We start from the raw sequence: 6,969 nt of genomic DNA, 5'->3' as shown, positions 1-6,969 counted from the left end.
ACTATAATAATTATAATAAAAGGATAATGCATGATAATGCTCAATGCATGCAAAATATAACTCTTATATTTCATGATGCATGCGCATGATTTCAAGTCATTTCTTCATGCAATATTATAACAATTATAATACATGATGCATGAGTAATTGCATAACCTAAAGGTGGGTTTTTAACTATATGACAAACACTTTGACATATAAGCGCCATACATCACATGTGTAAGCTATAAAAGTTTATGAATCGGGTAAAATTGCCTTAAAAACAAAAAGGAAAGCTAACTATTACAAAGACAAGGAGTCTCTGGTTCAAACAGGCGAACCGGGTCTTGAACTGCTCGACAAAGCGTCGCTTCTCCAACCATCCATCGTGTACTAAGCACCCTGAGATCGTCTACACGAAAAAACAAACTCTTTGCTCCATCGCTTACCAGCGCTTCAGAGTTAAATGATCGTTTAGCATCTACTATACGATCGTCTAGAAAAATCCAAACAATCGTTTAGATATTACTACACGATCGTGTACCTTTAATAAGCGATAAAGTCTGAAGTACACGATCGCTCCGCACGACGCCCGCCTTTCGCGATCATCTAAGCGACTATGATGCCGCAAAGCACCATCGCCTAAGCGACCGCTTCGCTAGCGTCTCCGTATCGCATATGCACGATCGCATAGGTAGTAACTAAGCGATGAAGCTTTCTAACTACGCGATCATCTAACGCGCGCCTTCTACTAAACGATGAGCATCGCATGCTCCCACTACAATCGCCTACCTCCAGTGCCTACGCGATTGTGCAACCATCGCCACGCGATATGGTAAATAATTTACCCCATCGCTTAGCATTAGCTAAATGATCGATTAGAAAATACTACACGATCGTCTAGAACGAAAAATCTAAACGATCGCTTAGTATAATCCCTACGATCGTTTACCTGAGGTTACACGATTCGACCAATGCTTGGTCTTTTTCTTTGTTGAGAATTGCATCACCATACGCCGAAGCTTCATCACGAATGACTCGACGAACTCGAACTTTTTGAATTACAGACTCGATTGCAAAGTTAATTTCGCCTAAAAACACAAGGGCCCTTATAATTAATACTTTGTAACACTGAAAGCTTTAACAAAAAACAGTTTAAACCCGAAACGTTCATCACATTCATCCACAAATAAAGAAAACGGTCAACTACAAATGCAGAAACTCATCGTGACTGTAAAAAGTGTTCAATTCAGATCTGTAATTTGGAATATCAGAGAACCTGGCTTTGATACCAATTGAAGAAAATCATAAATGAGATTTTCGTGAGCAGGGAAAGCAAGACTATTCCAAATTACAATCATGAATCAACAAATCATTTTCAGTCGACTTCAAAAAAATGGTTATACAATAATTCCAGAAATTACAGCATGAACAACAAATGCATAAAGAGAACTCTATGCACATATGAAGAAATGTCTCCACGCTCTGATGCGCGACTCTGATCAAACAAACAAGAGCAACCACGAACGCCCGATCTACACGATCGCAATACCGCACGAACACTTCGCGCTCGTCCTCAGCGATCTCCTTGGTCACGAACTCCTCTGCAACATGAACAAACACCGCGCCCGTCTTCAGCAACACGAACGGCCTCCACAGCACCACGAACGGCCTCCAGAAAACCTCGACAGTGTCGAGTTGAGTCTGACACCACCAACAAGGCGACCTTGGTATTCTCGGTGTGAGAATCCTGAGGGTGGGCTCTGTTTGGACTTGGTGTGATGTAGACGAACGGAGGAAACAACGATCATGTACACGACTAGGCAAGTGGGAGAAGGTTGAGACTTATCGTATAGATTGATGCCCAATCGTTTAGATGAAGCTATGCGATTGTCTAGCAAAAGCTATGCGATCGTTTAGTTCTATCGTTTAGCTCAGTCTGTTGCGTACAGACTCTACACCATTGTGTACCTTGGGCCAACAATCGTCTAGCAAAGATATGCGATCGTTTAGTAAACACTGCACGATCGTTTAGCTTGCACCTGCACGATCGTTTAGCTTGCCCAGCCATCATCTAATAAATCTGTAATTACTTGACGACCCTCATGAGTTTCTATACACCGAGAGAAAACTCAAAATTCTTTTCAAACTTTTGTATAACCTTCTTTTCAAAATAGAAAACCACTTTTCTTTTAAACTCACAGTTACCATCCAATAACTATCCACTACTTTGGTTATTTAAAAGAAAAAGTATTAATTATCTAATAATTAATATTATTATAAACATAAATGATAACCAACTTATCATACTATATTTATTACCTATAGTTTTAATATTTCATCTCATGAAACATATAAACCATAGTTATTTTTCTATTCCATGGTACTTACTGTAAATCTCATTTACATCAATCCTCCACTAGATGTATCTCATACATCATACCGATTATATCATATATAATCAAAATACCTCTTGTCAATTTGAACATTTCAAATCAACACCAAGAACTGGTTCTCAACAGAATCCAAGCTACCAAAGGGATGTCATGGACCTGTAGATCAAAAGCTCCAATGGTACGTGAATAACTGACTAAACACTTTAGTCACGGGATCCACCATCCGTTAACTGCCAGGCACTCCAATAAAGACCGACAGCTGAACTCTCCTCACTACAGATATATTATATGTCCATCTTAACTAATCAGCAGTGCGACAACCCTTCACAGATCGCTCGTAAGTACAGTTGGGCTAATAACCGTTATGCCTCTATAGTTACATCTGTCTCCTTAAGTACCACTGATCCCTCTAATGAACATAAGTCATAGTCCTACAATGACTGAGTCTTCTTTTCCAAAGAGAAGTTGTGGCCACTATGTTTAAGCCCTAGAATTAGTCCTTAAGGGAGCAATCTCTCTACTTATCCCTGCTTCGGGAAATGAGTGAATTCCATCTTGTGGATTGAGTTCTCAGCTCCCAGATCAGACAAGTCCTCAAAAAGGTAGGCATGTTGAGTTGGCAATCTGGCCACTCTCACCCATACTAATCAAAGGACTGCCCTCAAAGGCAGGAGTTCACAAAACATTCAACATTGAGGTCGTGTCATCTATGGTTATTTAGGTGAGATGCAAGTCTCTAGTATCAACGGTGTTATATACAGAGTCTAGTTATCTCATGGTTCTAGTCTTATACAAACTCTTTGTACAGGACACCCCCGCTCCATGTCTCCACACGAATGGTTAGGATCTACCATCTGTAGTAGTTTACAACATTTGCAAACCTCTACAAAGTGGACCGTATCCGTAGTGTCACAATGATCAGGTATCCCACCTTAATCCTTATACTACAGACCAATTTAGGTTATCACTTAAGGCATGATCCACTTGTATATCACATATACATGCTTAAGTTCACATAAGATAACCAAGGAGCTTTGTTTATTGGATATGAGTAAATCCCAGAATTAAATAACACTTATTTTATTCATTGAACAATGTATATCTTTACAAAACAACGACACTCTGGGAGAATTAAGACACTAATCCCAACATCTATAAAACGGGTTGTATCCGTAGTGTCACCAGGATCAGGTATCCCTCCTTAATCATTATACTATAGACCATTTTAGGTTATCACATAAGGCATGATCCACTTGTATATCTCAATACATGCTTAAGTTTACATACAATAACCATGGAGCTTTGTTTATTAGATATGAGTAAATGCTAAATAAAATAACTCTTATTTCATTCATAATAATGTGTACAGTTTACAAACTACTAGACTCCGGAAGAATTAGGATACCAATCCCAACACTAATTTAGTAAAATTGCACCTAAATCCAAAATCATGTTTTAGAAAAACAAGTAATAGTGTACCCATAACCATTATTTATTTTCTACGATACTATAGTGAGTTAGTATAAGTGCTACCAAGGGGTAGTCAAATACTCCTTCACTAAAGCAAAAAATTTTAACCAAACACTATCTTCAGAATAACTCTTATTCCTCTAGTTGTTTAGTTACCGTTTTCGGTCAAAAATTACTAACTCTTTAGTAATTATGTAAGTGTAACCCTCCGTTTTCAAACCTCAGAGGTCGGTCCCATCGATGCTACCCAAATGGAGAGTCAAGGTTGGGAATGGACCTAAGAAATCCTATCCATTTCTGGAGTTTGATTTATTTCGAATCCTATGTTATAACCCTCCAAGGGGATAGCCGTCATTAAACGACTAGCAAGGGCTGCCTAAAGCAAACCAGCAAGCGCAACATAGAAATCTTACGGTCTAAACTAATGGAAGAGACCGTAGATACGTTGACACATATCCTTCACCCACTTACTATGAACTACTTCCCCCGTTCACTTTGGTCTTGACTTATACAAACACTTTTCAAATGGAGGTCACTCCTAGGGTGAAATGAAGCGCCATATGAATCTCACAGTGTGAATTTTGTGGGGACGTGAAAGTTGAAATCAATGTATCATACACTTGATTTTTATTTGAACGAATTCCCCTTATTCACCTGAATCTTGATTTATGTAAATACTTTCCGAATGGAGGTGACATGAAGTACCACTTTTAAATCTTGATTGTGAACTCTTAGAGACATGAGAGCTAGAAATAATGTATCGTATATGTTATTAATCTCCCACTGAAGTGTTCTAATAACTTTATCATATAAGTTATTAAACTCCCACTGAAGTGTTCTACTATTAATTTGGGTATATTTATACTTAGGTTCTTTTCGGCTAATTAAACAATCCTAAGTCTATGTGGTTTATCTAAGTATAAAACTTATAAATTGATTTGAACCTACGATGTCTAGGTGATAAACCGTTTTATTACCTCACACCGCTGACGTATGCTTATAAAACTTGTTAACTAAGCTCAATTATTTGGCCATAATCCCTAGGTAGGAGGCGTTCCATAGACCGTCAACTTAAGTACCTCCAGCCTTAGACAGAATTATATACCAATCGAGTTTGTAACTACGTTTTACAAGATGTTGACCTATTTTAACTTATTAAAATGGGTGATTGACCTACGTGAGCATGTAGCTTATCTATGTTATGGATTTTAATATCTAATTCAATTTTATATCAAATTTTAAAAATTGGACATGCTATTACATCCACAACATACATCAAAGCATTCCAATTTATTATAACAGTTATTTAATATAATTGAAACCCTAAACATGCATTCTATATATTATAACAATTTATAACATATATATAATGCATGTAACATGCTTCCTATGGTGGGATTTTAAATCTAAATGGCATACGATATGTACAAACATGTTTAAATTTAAATACAACATACATCACATGCATAACTATTTACATAACACTGATATGGTTCAACTTTGGCATCCTAAGCAAGCATAATAACTAAATTATTACAAAACTGGTCCAACAACAACTTCAATTGGTGTAAAACTGCTCGAACCGACCCAAATTGGACCCGAACCACTCGAATCGAACCTCCAAGGCATCAAAATGGGTGGAATCGGTCCAAAGATGGTTGAATCAACTGGATTAGGGCTGAACTGGACCGAAACTGAAGAAAACTAGTCAAATTGGCCTTCCTCGTTCGTCCTCGCTTAGCAAATCGGTTCACTCCTCGATCCTCACTACTCGACCGGTCCAACTCGCTGCATGACACTCGGCGCTCGGTTGAAAACTCGCTTGAACGATCGAAATCTCGCTTGTTCTCGCTCAACAATATGAGCAGCGTTGCAACAGAAAGCTATTCTCCAAAATCTGCTCCATGACCTCGCTTGCTTCAAACACTAAATTACAACCTAATTCGGACTCTAATGACTCCAAATAAATTACATACTCTAAAGCACACATTTAAGTTCATTAATTAAGAGCCAATTACAAATTTAACTTGAAAACCAAAGAGAAATCTAATGCCAAAGCTGGAAACTATCCATATCAATCCATAAACATGCAATTTCAGAGACCGACAATTTAGATACATTTATAAATTTGAATACAAATTATCTCAAATTATTCTTAAAAAATAAATGCCATATTATGTCTTGATCATCTTTAATGATAGCTTTTAATTTATAGAAAATTTAGAATATAGAAAGTTCTGTGCAATTAGTTTATAAAACTTCAAAATAAAATTTATGAATCACCTTCAATTATAATCAATTATGAAAACTAAATAACTTTGCAAACTTCTTTTTTTACTACAAACACAATAAAGAGTTATCTATATATTTCTTTTTCTAAAAAAAGGTTATCCTACTTTTAAATTTTCTTTTCTACCTCAAATTTCTTCCTTTTAAATTCTAACATAATAAGTCTAACCTACTGAATATTTTATACCCACTGTGGAGTTATGTTGTTAAGCAAATATATATATATATATATAGTAAATTATACTATTATAAGCAATTTAATATTACTAATTTGATAAAATATATTGAAAATGTCACAGGTGACACGTTAAAATCTAGTCTAGTTTTCTTTAAAAAATAAAAATAAAAACTTTTGAAGGGGGCGGTGCAGTTGGGTCATGGGTGGTGGAGCCCGCGGCTGTATGGGGAGATACAGAAAGGGGACAAATCACAAAAGAAATGGAAATTAGAGTTTTCATAAAAATAAATAAGGGAAAAACTACGAGGGCAAAAGAGTAATTCCGCGGGAGCTAAATTCCGGGGAAATTGAACCCGACGTGAATCGAACACGCAACCTTCTGATCTGGAGTCAGACGCGCTACCATTGCGCCACGGATCCCTAGATGTTGCAAGAATACAAAATATAATAATAAATTAATTTAATTTATTAATTTTTAATTCAGCAAGCTTTCGAGGATAGTTCGCTTTAACATATTGTATTCTGAATATTAATATTTTTGTAAGACTAAAATATGAAGATTTTAACTAATGGTTAAATTTGATTATTCAAATTATTATGTAAATTATAACTTGTCTTTGATGATCCTTTATTTTAAAAATTGTCCAACATTTTTTT

At 36.3% G+C, this 6,969-nt stretch overlaps 1 non-coding gene across 1 annotated transcript; it reads right to left on the bottom strand.

Moving 5' to 3' along the window:
- Positions 1-6,660: 6,660 nt before the first annotated feature.
- Positions 6,661-6,732, bottom strand: TRNAW-CCA (transfer RNA tryptophan (anticodon CCA)). The gene has a single exon. It is a non-coding gene; the product is annotated as a tRNA-Trp (tRNA).
- Between the last annotated feature and the right edge of the window lie 237 nt (positions 6,733-6,969).

The sequence above is a fragment of the Benincasa hispida genome, chromosome 5 (assembly GCF_027475165.1).
Source record: "Benincasa hispida cultivar pf3 chromosome 5, pf3_genome.v1.1, whole genome shotgun sequence".
Lineage (NCBI taxonomy): Eukaryota > Viridiplantae > Streptophyta > Magnoliopsida > Cucurbitales > Cucurbitaceae > Benincasa > Benincasa hispida.
This window is presented reverse-complemented; position numbering and strand designations above follow the sequence as displayed.